This window comes from Anolis carolinensis, chromosome 1 (genome assembly GCF_035594765.1).
Source record: "Anolis carolinensis isolate JA03-04 chromosome 1, rAnoCar3.1.pri, whole genome shotgun sequence".
NCBI lineage: Eukaryota > Metazoa > Chordata > Lepidosauria > Squamata > Dactyloidae > Anolis > Anolis carolinensis.
This window is the reverse complement of record NC_085841.1, coordinates 354,962,329-354,976,690: the sequence shown is the minus strand read 5'-3', so window position 1 is coordinate 354,976,690 and position 14,362 is coordinate 354,962,329. Positions and strand designations below refer to the sequence as shown.

At 40.9% G+C, this 14,362-nt stretch overlaps 1 long non-coding RNA gene across 1 annotated transcript; it reads right to left on the bottom strand.

The window, feature by feature from the left end:
- Positions 1-8,002: 8,002 nt before the first annotated feature.
- Positions 8,003-14,158, bottom strand: LOC103278311 (uncharacterized). Its single transcript, XR_505982.3, has 4 exons — positions 13,762-14,158; positions 11,242-11,343; positions 10,338-10,423; positions 8,003-10,256 (listed from the first exon to the last, which is right to left on the bottom strand). It is a non-coding gene; the product is annotated as an uncharacterized LOC103278311 (long non-coding RNA).
- Between the last annotated feature and the right edge of the window lie 204 nt (positions 14,159-14,362).

The window sequence follows — 14,362 nt, the reverse complement described above, 5'->3', positions numbered from 1 at the left end:
AAATGACAAAAAGATTTTAGAAATGTACGTATTGAATTTGTGTCCTACTTTTCTTTCAAAGCTGGGACTCAAGGCAGCTCACAAGATTAGCATCCCAATAAAACCACACTAAAGTTATAATAATTGAAACACAACTGAGCAAATAATATTAAAATACAACAGAAGTAACAACAGTTTGAAAAGTACAATAGTCCCTTCCCTTTTGTAGCGTCAGGGGCACAAGACTCTAATGAAAGTGAAAAACTGAAATTTTCATATTGCTATTGTTTGAACCTGAAAAAATACCTTTCCAAGAATCTCTAGGTCCTCCGACATGATTATGTCTAGTAGGTCTGTGTTTTACACATAGGATAAATTCCAAGACCCTTTGTGCAATACGAATTTTGTGTATGGTCTGGAACCCTCTTCCTCTTACCTGAAATGAACTATGTCTTGGTGCCATAGAGGACCTAGTGATTCCTAGAGGAGTGTTCTTCACCAAACTGTGAATCTTGGGATTCCATAGTATTAAACTGCATTCATTCTATGGTGTAGATGCACTCCAGGAGTCTACTGCATATATCCTCAAGGATGCTTTTTCTAGAAAAAAATTGGGTGCTTTGTGACAAGAAAGTTAGCCAGGCTTTGAACTATTGGGAGGTTGAAAGGTTGAAACCAAGCCCTTGAATTGGACCTGGAGTAACAATTGCAGTTAACTCCTGTGGCACCAATTTAAGCTTTAAGGATTGGTGTTCTAAGGCTCCTGTGCAATAACTGAAAAAGCCCTGCCCTGCATCCCAGCTGTATACACTTCCCTACAAGATTATGCATGTCCTATTTAAAATGCCTTGGGTTCATTGATTTGAGATTCTTGTTCTGCAGGTCGAATGCACTTTACTTGCACTTTGGGTTTCTGCCACTGTGTGAGTGGCTGATCTGCAAGCATAGAATCATAACATTGTAAGAGACCATATGGGCCATCCGATCCAATATAGAAATACACTTATGACAGATGGCCATCTGGTCTCTGTTTAAAATCCTACAAAGGATAATCTTGGATGTGATGTTTCACCTGTGTTTCCCTCTCAGTGATTCTGTGAAATGACACTTTTACTAGAATACCCTAGTTTTTTTTAAAAAAAAACCACAACTTTCTGTTTTGTTTTATTTATCCATATCTTGTCAATCCCAATAATCAAGGGAGCAAACTGGGAATGTCAAGGTCAGAGACTGGCATCTAGCTTGATGATCTTAATGGAACACAATGTCTTTGAGCCAAATAATTCAATCACTGACGGGTAGGCACTTTAATAAAACATCTGCATTGACCAGGCCTGGTAAATACTAGGAATGGAGTTTGGTTAAGTTACTTTCTTGGATTAGAGCTGTCACAGTCCCCTTGCCAAGCTAGCCAGTTCTAGTTTTAATATAATAATAATAAGTTGACATGATATGAGGATTTAAAGATCGAACTACAAAGACTCTGGCACAAGCCAGTCAAGGTGGTCCCAGTGGTGATCGGCATACCGGGTGCAGTGCCTAAAGACCTTGGCCTGCACTTAAACACAATCGGCGCTGACAAAATTACCATCTGCCAGCTGCAGAAGGCCATCTTACTGGGATCTGCTTGCATTATTCGCCGATACATCACACAGTCCTAGACACTTGGGAAGTGTCCGACGTGTGATCCAATTCAACAGCCAGCAGAGCGTCTGCTGTGGACTCATCTTGTTATGTTTCTAATAATAATAATAATAATAATAATAATAATAATAATAATAACCCTAACCCTTAACCCTAACTCTTAATCCTAACTCTAACCCTGGCAGAAACCAGTGCAGGTGGTCCCGGTGGTGATCGGCACATTGGGTCCCATGCCAAAAGATCTCAGCCGGCATTTAGAAACAATAGACATTGACAAAATTATGATCTGCCAATAGCAAAAAGTCACCCTACTGGGATCTGTGCACATCATCCGAAAATACATCACACAGTCCTAGACACTTGGGAAGTGTTCGACTTGTGATTTTGTGAAACGAAATCCAGCATATCTATCTTGTTTGCTGTGTCATACAATAATAATAATAATAATATTAATAATAATAATAATAATAATAATAATGATGTTTCTTTCTTGCCCGCCTCTCCTCATGGTTCGAAGCGGGTTACAACACTGCTAAAACACACATCTAAAAACATTAATATATACATATTAACACATATTTCCATAAAATACATACTAAAATACAAGATGCAAGTTTAAAATTTGTCATTAAAACTATCTGGGTAGGCCTGCCGGAAGAGATAGGTCTTCACTTGTGTCTTACCAGCAGGTCGTTCCACAGGTCCTCTGGGTGATGGTTGCCAGTCTGGTTCTGGCTGGTTGGAGCAGACGACCCTCAGAAAGGCCTAAGTGTGCAGAGCCGATGGTATGGGAGAAGGCGATCCTTTAGGTAACCTGGACCCAAACCATGTAGGGCTTTAAAGTACCAATACTTTGCCAGGAAACTAACTGGGAGCCAGTGGAGTGACTTTAGGATAGGTGTAATATGTTCACTCCTGGATGTTCCTGTAACCAATCTGGCTGCTGTATTTTGAACCAGCTGGAGTTTCTGAACTTGGTACAAAGAAAGCCCAATATAGAGATGGTTGCAGAAGTTCAATCTTGAGGTTACCAGCATGTGCATTACCATCTTCAGATCCTCCAAATCTAGGAATGGGCACAACTGGTGTATCAGCCAAAGATGGTAGTTAGCCCTCCTAATGGTCACATCTATCTGGGCTGACATTTGGAGAGACGGATCCAGGAGCACTCCCAAGCTGCAGACACAGTCTTTCAGGGGGAGTGTTACCCCATCCAGAACTGGTTGGCACACCTTCATCACCAGATTAGAACCCTTGATGGCAAGCACCTCTGTCTGGATTCAGTTTCAATTTCTTTCCTCATCCAGCCTATTGCCTCTTCTAGGCATTTATTCAGAGGAGACACACTATCCTTAGCTGAAGTTGTTTTTGAAAGCATGGAGAAATATATTTGGGTGTCATTAGCATATTGATAACACCCCACCACATGCCTACGGATGGTCTCTCCTAGCGGCTGCATGTAAATATTAAAGCGCATTGGGGATAGAATGCCACCTGTGAGACACCACATAACATCTCCTTTTCTGAGGAGCAGCAGTCTTGAAGCACCACAATCTGCTAGTCTAACTGACCACCTTCTGCCTTCTTTCTCTTAGTCGTTCCAAAAAAGTAGGGATCTCTGCCATATCTCCTCCTTCCTCTTCTTCCTCACCAGTTAACCCCAAATCCTCAAGTGCTACCTCTTCAACCACATGTCCTCCTTCTCCCTCAGAAGAGCAATTTGCAACACCTATGTAGGTGTTAGGCAAGGGATGGGTTGCTATTGTCAAGACCTTTGAATTGTTTGCTTGAAGAATGCATCTGAAATTAGGCTGAAGAACACCATACAATTAGGCTGAGACAGCCTGTGAGTCACATGTCCCTTTTGGGTGTTTGGCCATCTCACTTTACAGGGCTGGGATAAAAATAAGAAAATTATATGTGCAAGAATGTTTTCAGCACTTCAAATGAACTTTATAACAATGAAGTTTGTAATTATTAAGTGAGCAGGCACTACTGGCATACCTTTCTTTAAGGCTGTGTCACTTGCAGAGGTAAGAGATAGTGCCAGAAGATAAGATTCCCAAGTTGGAAGGCATTCAATAAGCTACTGGGATACAGCAGAGGACAACTGTGGGTACTGCTGTGGCTAATGACACGTCTAGACTTCAGCTGAAAATATATTCAGCTGCTTATTGTGCTCAGAAGTCAAAGGGAAGTTCAAGATGTAAAAAACATAATAAAGGAATATGAAATGTGAGAATAATACATCAGGGGAAGCTAGACAGAGTAAAACCAATAAACATTGCAATAGGGTTGTTGTATGTCTTTCGGGCTGTGTGGCCATGTTCCAGAAGCATTCTCTCCTGATGTTTCGCCCACATCTATGGCAGGCATCCTCAGATAGATGTGGGCGAAACGTCAGGAGAGAATGCTTCTGGAACATGGCCACACAGCCCGAAAGACATACAACAACCCTGTGATCCCGGCCATGAAAGCCTTCGACAACACATTAAACATTGCAATACTTGGGGTGAACATGCTAAAGTGCACAGGAATTGGGCATTCTGAATCGTAATTAACTGTTTCACTCAAGAAATGAGTGAGGAAAGATGTAACAAAAGCTACAAAGGATATAAAAGCATAATTTTATCAGTTCATATCAGAAAAATTTCACAAATCTAATAATAATCCAAATTTATGCTTCTATTAAAGAAAAAGAAGAAGAAATTAAAAGATTATACTGAAAATAGAACTTTCTGACCACATATGATTGGGTAACAGAGGAGAGTCTTTCATTTATAGTGTTGCCAGTCTCCTTGATAGCAATGAAGTTTACGTCTACCTGATAGCAAATTGACAACAAGAAGTAGTCATTTGCAGCAGAGAAGAACACAAAAGGTAATGCTGCCTGTAGTGTATTCTGTGATATTAGGAGGAATGTCCTGATGGTAAGAGCTATTCAACAGAGGAACATTTTGCCTTGGAGTCTGGTGGAGTCACTTTCTCTGGAGGTGCTAAAGCAGAGGCTGGATGGCCGTCTGTTGGGAGTGCTTTGATTGTGTGTTCTTTCATGGTAGAAGGGAGTTGAATTGGTGGGCCCTTGAGGTCCGTTCCTACTCTAGAATCCTATGATATTTGCATGTCATTTCCACATTTTTGTCCACAAAGGTGTGGGAGAGATAGCTCAACCTTATATCCAGCTAGTTTGCCTGCCTTCCTTCCAAATGTTTTCCTATTATGTAAAAATTGGTTTTCACGGTGGCTTCTGACAATTTAGCCTGTTGAAATATGTTGAGAGGAAATTAGAATAGAATATGATGGGAAGGATTACTTTATAGAAATATGTCCACTTATTGATTGTATTTGCTCTAAATTTATGGCATTTTTGCAACATCGGACAGTAAAAGCTTTAAGAAGATCAAATGTAAATCACCATAACCATGTAAAGCAGTTTTAAATCCAGTATTTTCAAAGGATAAACACAGCACTACAGAAACAAAACAATTCCAAAACAATTGTTAAAAGCTGTGTAAACATGAATGGTTTCAATTGATATTTATTTATTTATTTATTTATTTTTCAAACTTATATGCCGCCACTCCCCTAGGGCTCGGGGCGGCTCACAAGAACCGGCTAAAATAACAATTTAAAAACATCTTAAAAACATCTTTAACAAAACATCTTAAAAACATCTTTAACAAAACATCTTAAAAACATCCTAAAAGCACCTTTTGATGATAAATGGCCTCCAACACTTGCACTATGCAAGGAAGACTTCCAGAAATGAGTGCTCCCACTAAGGGTGCATCTACACTGTAGAATTAATGCAGTTTGACACCACTTGAACTGCCATGGCTCAATTCTATGGAATCATGAGAGCTGTAGGTTTAATAAGTTCTTTAGCCTTCTCTGCTAAAGAGTGCTGTTGCCTCACCAAACCAGAGCTTTCATAGCATTGAGCCATGGCTGTTAAAGTGATTTCAAACTGCATTAATTCTATAGTGTAGATGCATCCTCAGAAATACTTTCTGCATAACACTTTTTCATTCCTTGTTGCTAATTTAACATTGGTGCTTGACTGCTGAAGATTCTTGGAGTTGTCATAAAAATGCAACTTTGCCACACACTGTTTCCTCAAACCAACCTGGATTTAGTACATTTTTAGTTAGCTTTTATTTAGGTTTGCCTTTGTACAAGCTCAGAGAACACAAGCAGGGAAGAGTTTTCATGGTCCTTGCTAAATAGGAGGTCTTATGAGACTGGCATTGCTGCTTGGCTGGGGACCAGGATTTCCTGGCTGAACAAAAGCTCTCCTTGGTGGCAAGAGATTCTTTTATACTCGGTGGACGTGTCATTTTAGCTCCTAACAAAGATATGTTATGCATGTAGAAGCATGCAACTTGCTGAGGACTGGTTCCCTTTGGGGATGAATCATCCTTCCAAACAGGAAAGACTGAGTCAGGAGCTCATTTCACAAGCTTATTATATACTGGTGCCCTACTGCTTTGCCTTGGAGCTGGAAGGAGATATCTGTCCAGGATATTGACATGGTGCAGCTGGAGAATCATCATGATAAGGACAATGACCTTTCATTCTAACACAACAGCCTGCCCTTTCCATGTTTTGTGTATATTGTGTATAGTCCTGTCCACAACAAACTGGCAGGCCCTAGGATCTCTCTCTAGCTGTTATTTCAGAGGAAGAAACTGGCAAAGCCATCTCAGAGTATTCCTTGTCTATGGAAACCCTATGAAATTCATGGTGTTGCCATAAGTCAGCATGTGGCTTGAAAGTGAACACAACCAAGATTGCCTGAATTCTGTTAGACCTAACTACGACGGACTCATTGAATCAATGACATTTATCTATGTAAAAACTTTCAGAATTTGGAGTATTTTGAATTTCAGGGTGCTCAACCTGTACCAACCTATACAATACAAAGAAAGAGAAAACATATGCCAGTATATGTTGGATATACAGTATCTGTGCTTATGTAATTAACATGGTAATGTCCAGGATGAGTTAATGGTATATATACCTTCTTTTACATGGAGCCCCCCCAGTGTTGCAGTGGGTTAAACTCACAACTGGAAGGTAACGGCACTCCATGCAGTTATGCTGGCCACATGACCTTGGAGGTGTCTACAGACAACGCAGGCTCTTCGGCTTAGAAATGGAGATGAGCACCAACACCCAGAGTCGGAATCAACTAGACTTAATGTCAAGGAAAAACCTTTACCTTAACCTTATATTTTCTTCTGGGCTCTTTAGACTAGCCTGCTGCTGCCTTATGTGCAGTTGAGGATACAGTCTGATGGATGGTATACTTATAGCACCGTACTTATATGCCCATGTGTGCATTTTCTTTGTGGCCCTTTCTTTCCTTCCTGTTTCCTGCATTTTTGTCCTCTCTTTCCTTTCTTTCCTTCTTCTCTTGCTTTCCCTCATACACCTACCTACCTACCTACCTTCCTTCCTTCTTTTTCTCCTTTCTTCCCTCCCTGTCTCACTTTCTTCTTTCTTTCTTCCTTTCCCTCTCTCTTTCCTTCCCTCCCTTTCCCTTTCTTTTGTCTTTCCTTTTTCTTTCTCCTCCCTTCTGTTTCTTTCCTTTCCCTTCTTGTAACCAGTATAACTGCCATGGATCAATACTATGGAATCATGAGAACCGTACTTTTATGAGTTTTTCAGCCTCTTGTATTACAGAGTGCTGTTGCCTCACCAAACCAGAACCACCACAGCATTGAACCAGGGTAGTTAAAGTGGTGTCAAACTACATTAATTCTACTGTGTAGATCAGTGGTTCCCAAACATTTTTGGACCAGGGACCACTCTCCAACTTTAGTACCAAAAGGTTTACGAATCATTTTTTGGTCAACTTTAGATTCGGTTTGGTTATTTGGGGTGCCGATTCAAAAACTGCATTGGATAGACCACATCAGCTCTAGTTTCTGATACAGAACATATGCCATCCAGTATTCGCCATCTGCTCACCCACAGAAAGCAATATTTAATAATCTAGAGCTGATGTGGTCTATCCAATGCAATTTTATGAATCAACACCCTAAATAACCCCAGGAACAGGTCTAAAAACAAAGACACCAAGATGCCTCCACTTCCAGGCACTACATGGAATGACTCTGCTCAGGGAGGGGGGGGGGAGGAGGAGAAGCAGCAGTCAGGAGGCTTGTTGCCACTCCTTCCATGGGTAGTCAGCTTCTCCCCTCCTGACATCCCCATTGCCTCAGCACTATAAGAGAGTTTTGTGAGACCAGTTGCTCTCGTTGCAATGGTATAGTAATGGTGCGGCTGTGGACCATATTTTAGTTCTTGAGGACCACTGGTGGTTTATGGACTACAGGTTGGGAACCACTGTATTGATGCACCCATGGTCTCCAGAGTCATAGTCCAATGCTCGAAGTACTATAACATGTTGAATGGAACCCTCATGTGATAATTCTTGCCTGGAAGTAAGTTGTGTTAGAAAAAAGGATACATAAAACTGCCTATGTTATAGTACTAATTGGAAAAAAATGCTCCCTATGCCTAAACTCATTTGTACTTTTTAAAAGTCTGAGATGACCTTACTAGTAGGCACAATACTTTCCTTGCAAGGCCATAACTAGAAGTGCATTGGCTGACATTACTTTAACTTCCATGACTCACTGCTATGAAATCATTGGCTTTTAAAGAATAAAATTTTAAAGAGTGAGCCTGTTTACGTGCATGCGTGCTTTTGATTATTTTAACAGTTTGAAATGTTTTAAGTCATTTTAATTGGCTTGTAGGTTTAATTCTATTTTAATAATTGTATATTGTGGGTTCCAAAGTGCTTTTTTTAATGTTGTAAGCTCCTTTGCATCTCAGTCAGGAAATAAAAGCATAATAATAATACCACCAAACTACAAATCCCATTACACATCATTGTGCTATGGCAGTTAAAGTGGTGTCAAATTGCATTGATTTTACAGTGCAGCTGCACCTTGAGTTATGCTACTTTTATTTTGCTCAGCTTCTCTGCACTTTCACAAGCGAAGGCAAGGACATCCATTCTAACCATTTGTCTTCCAAGGACAGCAGGAATCCTAAACATACAAGAGGCCCTCTATGAGTCATCACAAACATACCAGATATTGCCTGCTTTAGATTTTCCTAGTCATCTGATGGCAGATAACCAGCTTGGTTTTTTCCTTGCGTTCTGAAATAAAACTTTCCCATACCACTGCAGTGATGTCATGGATATGTATTGGGAAATGTATTAGATGTGTAACAGATAATAAGGTAAGCAGTAGAGGGAGTCAAGAGGGAAAAGTGATGTGGAAATGCTTGAAGGAATTTGAATAAAGTTGGCAGTCTGGAAATCCTGGCTAGGGAGAGTCTGGTCTTAAGTTAGTCAGTATTAGGAATTAATAAGTACTGAGGTTTAATAATCTCAATAGTTTTAAGGCAAGTGAGAGTGAAATACAGGCTTTAAATATATTTCAGTATTAATCTGTTTTTATTTTATTTTAAATATGTAGCAGTGTTAGACTGGAATATCGGTATGTTGGAGTTTCACAAGGTTTCCATCCTTCTCTGCCAAAAAGTGCTGGTGCCAAACGACAACTCCCAGGATTCCATAGCATTGATACATGGCAATTAAAGTGGGGTCAAACTACACTAATTCTACAGTGTAGATGCATGCTTAGTCTACGAAAGCTTATACTGTCATGTTTGACCTTTCAGTTAGTCTCGGAGGTGCTACAAATTCCCTTTGCATACCGTTTTGTGTTGTCCAGCTCCTGTTAATAAAGTATTGCTTTTGTATGCCATATACTTGTGGCCTCTGGGAACACTATACACATAAGGACTCAAACCCAATGTCTGTGGTAGCAGAGAATAGAAAGAGTGGGTATCCAGTAGGGCCAGAAATAGCATAATATTCCACATACCTATAATATTACATTCATGGTCCTTACATTTGTGATAGAGATGGGGATAGGGAAAAGCCTTTGCATTTGGTGGTAGAAGTGTTCGCATATGGTAGCAGCAGAGATTTAGGATCTCATCAGACCCAAACAAAAGTACATGACATATGATAGAGTGACTATAGTGTCAGTTTTTTTTATAAACAGAATGAAACAAAATGCTACAGTAATGAAGATGATTCACCCCCCCCCCCCCCCCGCTTTCCTCCCCTCATGAGATGAGGTCTTTGCATATAACTGAAATGTGTTCAATAGGCTTGTGTATGAAGTGTCCCAACTTTATTATTTTATATCTATGTAGTACAAGCCTTACTGCCAAGGTGAAACATTTGTGTAAAATTCGTAGCCTAGTCCACCTCCAGGGTACTGGAGTTTCAGTGGGGGCCAACAAAGAAATAACTCTTTGAGCTATTTGGAGGTTGAAAGGTTAAAACCGAGTCCTTAAATTGGACTTGGAGTAAAAATTGCAGTTAACTCATGTAGAACCAACTTAAGCTTTAAGGATTCATGTTCTAAAGCTCCCATACAATAACCGAAAAGACCCTGCCCTGTGTCTCAGCTATACACACTTCTCTACAAGATTATGCTTGTCCTTGGGTTCACTGATTTGAGGTTCTTGTCCTGCAGGTCTAATGCACCTTGTTTGCTCATGCCCTTTCAGTTTCTGCCACACTGTGAGTGGCTAACCTGCAATCATAGAAGAATAGCATTGTCAGAGACCATACAGGTGATCTGATTCAAAACCCTGCCATACAGAAATACACTTACAATAGATGGTCAACTGGTCTCCATTGAAAATCCTCCAAAGAAAGACAATTTTGGGTGGGATGAGATCCTTAGGCAACCGTTTAGATCTGATGGGAAAAGTTATAGAATTGTGATATACAAACTCTGGTCCTCCAGGTGTTCTGGAGGACCAGAGTTTGTATATCATCCAGAAGCCACGTTTTCTGCGAAATGAAGTCCTAAACACTTGGAAGATAAGTGATCCCATAAGGGGCAGAAGCTCACAATTAGAGTCCTGTTTAGATATTGTTTGTCTCTTTGATCCTTCACTATGTATTCTGCTAGCAACATTCAGATTGGTCTATGACAATGGTTCCCAACCTTTGATCCTAAGTATTTGGATTTCAGTTCCCAGAATCCTTCACACTGGCCAAACTGGCTGGGGCCTCTGGAAGTTGAAGTCCCAAATACCCGGAGAACCAAAGGCTGAGAATCACCCAGTACAGAATCTATAGTTTTCCAAACTACAATACCCATAAGTACAACCAATGCCAAGGCACAGTAAGAAACCAGCAAAATCTGGTCATCACCAAGTGCCTCACTTTAGTAACTGTAGTTACAGAGGATGGGGATAAAATGAAAGCATTGTTACCTCAAATATATATCCTCTTCTTTGTCTCCAGGAAATTTCCCTCCCTACGTGTTGCAGAGCATGAGATAATACAAATAGATGTATTCTATTAGTTCTGTTCACATTCCCTTGGAAACTGCCTGACCCTTTTCTTCAGATATTTAAACTATATTTCTTAACACTCAGCTAAACATTCAAGTTAGTGCAATGTTAAACATGAAGAAACTCAAGAAAATATTAATGCGGAGGAAAGAATTCATATTTGGGGAGCTGTGACCTCATTTTGCCATTCTCTCAGTTAAACTTGTATCCTACCACTTTTCTTTGATGCCTTTTCTTCTTCTCACATTGGAATATTTCCTCTTAATACATTTTTGTAACAAATTCGTCTTCAGCCTCTATAATCTTGCCATGATCCTTGTGGAAAAGAAGGAAGAAATAAAAAGTATAGAAGAAATTACTTATTGCGTTGTGTCTTTTTTTGTGCCAGCAAAGTGGAAACTAGTGTTCAAAGGAATGTCTTCTCCCTGGGTACATTTACACTGAAGAATCAATGCTGTTTGACACCACTTTAACTGCCATGGGAATTGTAGTTTGGTGAGGCACCAGCACTCTTTGGCAGAGATGACAAACTGCAACTCCCATTGAGCCACTGAAGTTAGAGCGGTGTCAAACTGCATTAATTCTGCAATGTAGATGCAGCTGAAGTATTCAAGTTTGAGCAGCTGTGCTTTAAAAGAAGTACTTTGGCTCCCTCTGCTGTCTGCTTTCTATGGTTGCAGTTAGTATTGAACCACTCTTTCTTGGGTCATGGATTAACACTCTAATGATTGATATTTTCTCCCGAGGCAGCTAATGAGAGGGGTTGGTCTGTCTTGGGGCCCTTTCACACAGCCATATAACCCAGAATATCAAGGCGGAAAATCCCACAATTATCTGCTTTGAACTGGGTTATCTGAGTCCACGCTGCCATATAATAATAAATAATAATAATTTATTTATACCCTGCTCCCTCTCCCCGAAGGGACTCAGGGTGTCTTACAATAAATAACAGATACAAAAATAGTATAGCAAAAAATAATAAACAATAAACAGTTATCAATTTAAAACAATTTAAAATAACAAAGGTATTATTAATTGGTAAAAACAATTTGCCCTTTGAAACAATCTAGATATATATCACCGTTTAAACCACTCATTCCAATTATTGAACTATCCAGCAGTTATTATTACAGTCTCATAGTCATTCAAGTCCTGTCCAATAGATACAGTCTAGCTGTTCTCAAAGGCTTGATACATAGCCACGTTTTAGCTCCCTCCTAAAATTAACCAAGTGGATGCTTGTCTTATTTCCTTGGGGAGGGGACTACTATGGAGAAGGCTCTCTTCCTCATCCTCACCAACCTCACTTGTGCGGGAGGTGGGACTGATACCCTGTTTCCCCTAAAATAAGACATCCCCAGAAAATAAGACTAGTAGAGGTTTTGCTGAATTACTAAATATAAGGCCTCCCCGAAAGTAAGACCTAGCAAAGTTTTTGTTTGGAATCATGCCCGCTGAACAGAACACCAGAGCATGCAGAATCAGTAAATGTACGTACCATAGAGTGTTGTACATGAAAATAGTGATAATAACAAGACATTCTTGATAGGACTCACAGTTTGTTTGGTTATGCTTGTTTGTCATGACAACTACTGTACAGTATATAATGTTTTTTGTTCAACAATAAATGTGAATCCTTCATGGAAAAATAAGACATCCCCTGAAAATAAGACCTAGCGCATCCTTGGGAGCAAAAATTAATATAAGACACTGTCTTATTTTCGGGGAAACACGGTAGGAGGGCCTCCCCAGCGGATCTTAAGGTCCGAGCAGGTTCATAGGGAGAGATGCAGTCATGTAAATAGGCAGGACCTGAGCCTGTTAGAAGAAGATAATGTGGGATTTTATTCAGCTGTGTGGAAGGTGCCTTGCAGAAGAAATGATGAGCCTTTTCAACTTTGGGAGATTTTATATATATATATATATACCAAAGTAGATTGCAGCTTCAGTCTGGAGAACAGAAAACTAAGAGATTAAAGTCAGCTCAACAATCCAGTACAACTCTCTGAGGCCCCTTTTACACTGCCATATAATCCAGATTACCAAAGCAGAGGTGCTTGATCTCCAGGAAACCAAAGTAGGAGTTTGTTTGCTTTTCTCAACTGTGAGTTCAACCTTTGTAAAAAAAAAACCAAAAAACAAACATCCCTAACAGATGGCCATCCATCCTGTTAAAAAGCATCCAAAGAAGGAGCCTCCACCACACTCCGGGGCAGAGAGTTCCACTGCTGAACAGCTCTCACAGTGAGGAAGTTCTTCCTAATGTTCAAGTGGAATCTCCTTTCCTCTAGTTTGAAGTCGCTGTAACGCATTCTAGTTTCCAGGGCAGCAGAAAAAAAGCTCCCTCCCTTCTCCCTATGACTTCTCCTCACATATTTATACATCGCCTTCACCATGTCTCCCCTCAGCCTTCTCTTCTGCAAGCTAAATATGCCCAGCTCTTTAAGCCACTCCTCATACGGCTTGTTCTCCAGAATCTTGATCGTTTTAGTCGCCCTCTTCTGGACACATTTCAGTTTGTCAACATCTTGGACACAGTGTGATTCCAGGTGTGGTCTGACCAATGCAGAATAGAGGGGTAGCATGACTCCCCGCGGGGAGATGGTGGCGGGGTATAATTAAAGTTTTATTATTATTATTTATTATTCCTTGGATCTAGACAATAGACTCCTATTTTTACAGGCCAAGATCCCCTTGGCTTTTTTAGCCGCCACATGACATTGTTGGTAGTACCTGGTAAAAGCAAAGCAAGAACTCACGACTGCATCTACACTGCAGAATTAATGCGGTTTGACCCTCACTTTAACTGCCATGGCTCAAGGCTATGACATCCTGGGAAGGTCTCTTGCTGGTCCTCTCTACGTGAGTGAGGCCTGTGCTGAGGGAGGAGGCGCGGCCATACTGAGGCAAGTCTCGCGAGAAAAGAGGCCTTCTGAGGTCCAGCTTCTTTCTAATCCTCACTATTTGAGTGAAGTCTGTGGTGAGGGAAGAGGCGTGGCTAGGCCGAGGAAGTCTCGCGAGAAGGAGTACCCACCGCCTCTTTCTGTTCTATGGCTAGGCCGAGGAAGTCTCGCGAGAAGGAGTACCCACCGCCTCTTTCTGTTCTATGGCAAGGCCGAGGAAGTCTCGCGAGAAGGAGTACCCACCGCCTCTTTCTGTTCTATGGCTAGGCCGAGGAAGTCTCGCGAGAAGGAGTACCCACCGCCCCTTTCTGTTCTATGGCAAGGCCGAGGAAGTCTCGCGAGAAGGAGTACCCAGCGCCTCTTTCTGTTTTATGGCAAGGCCGAGGAAGTCTCGCGAGAAGAAGTACCCAACGCCTCTTTCTGTTCTATGT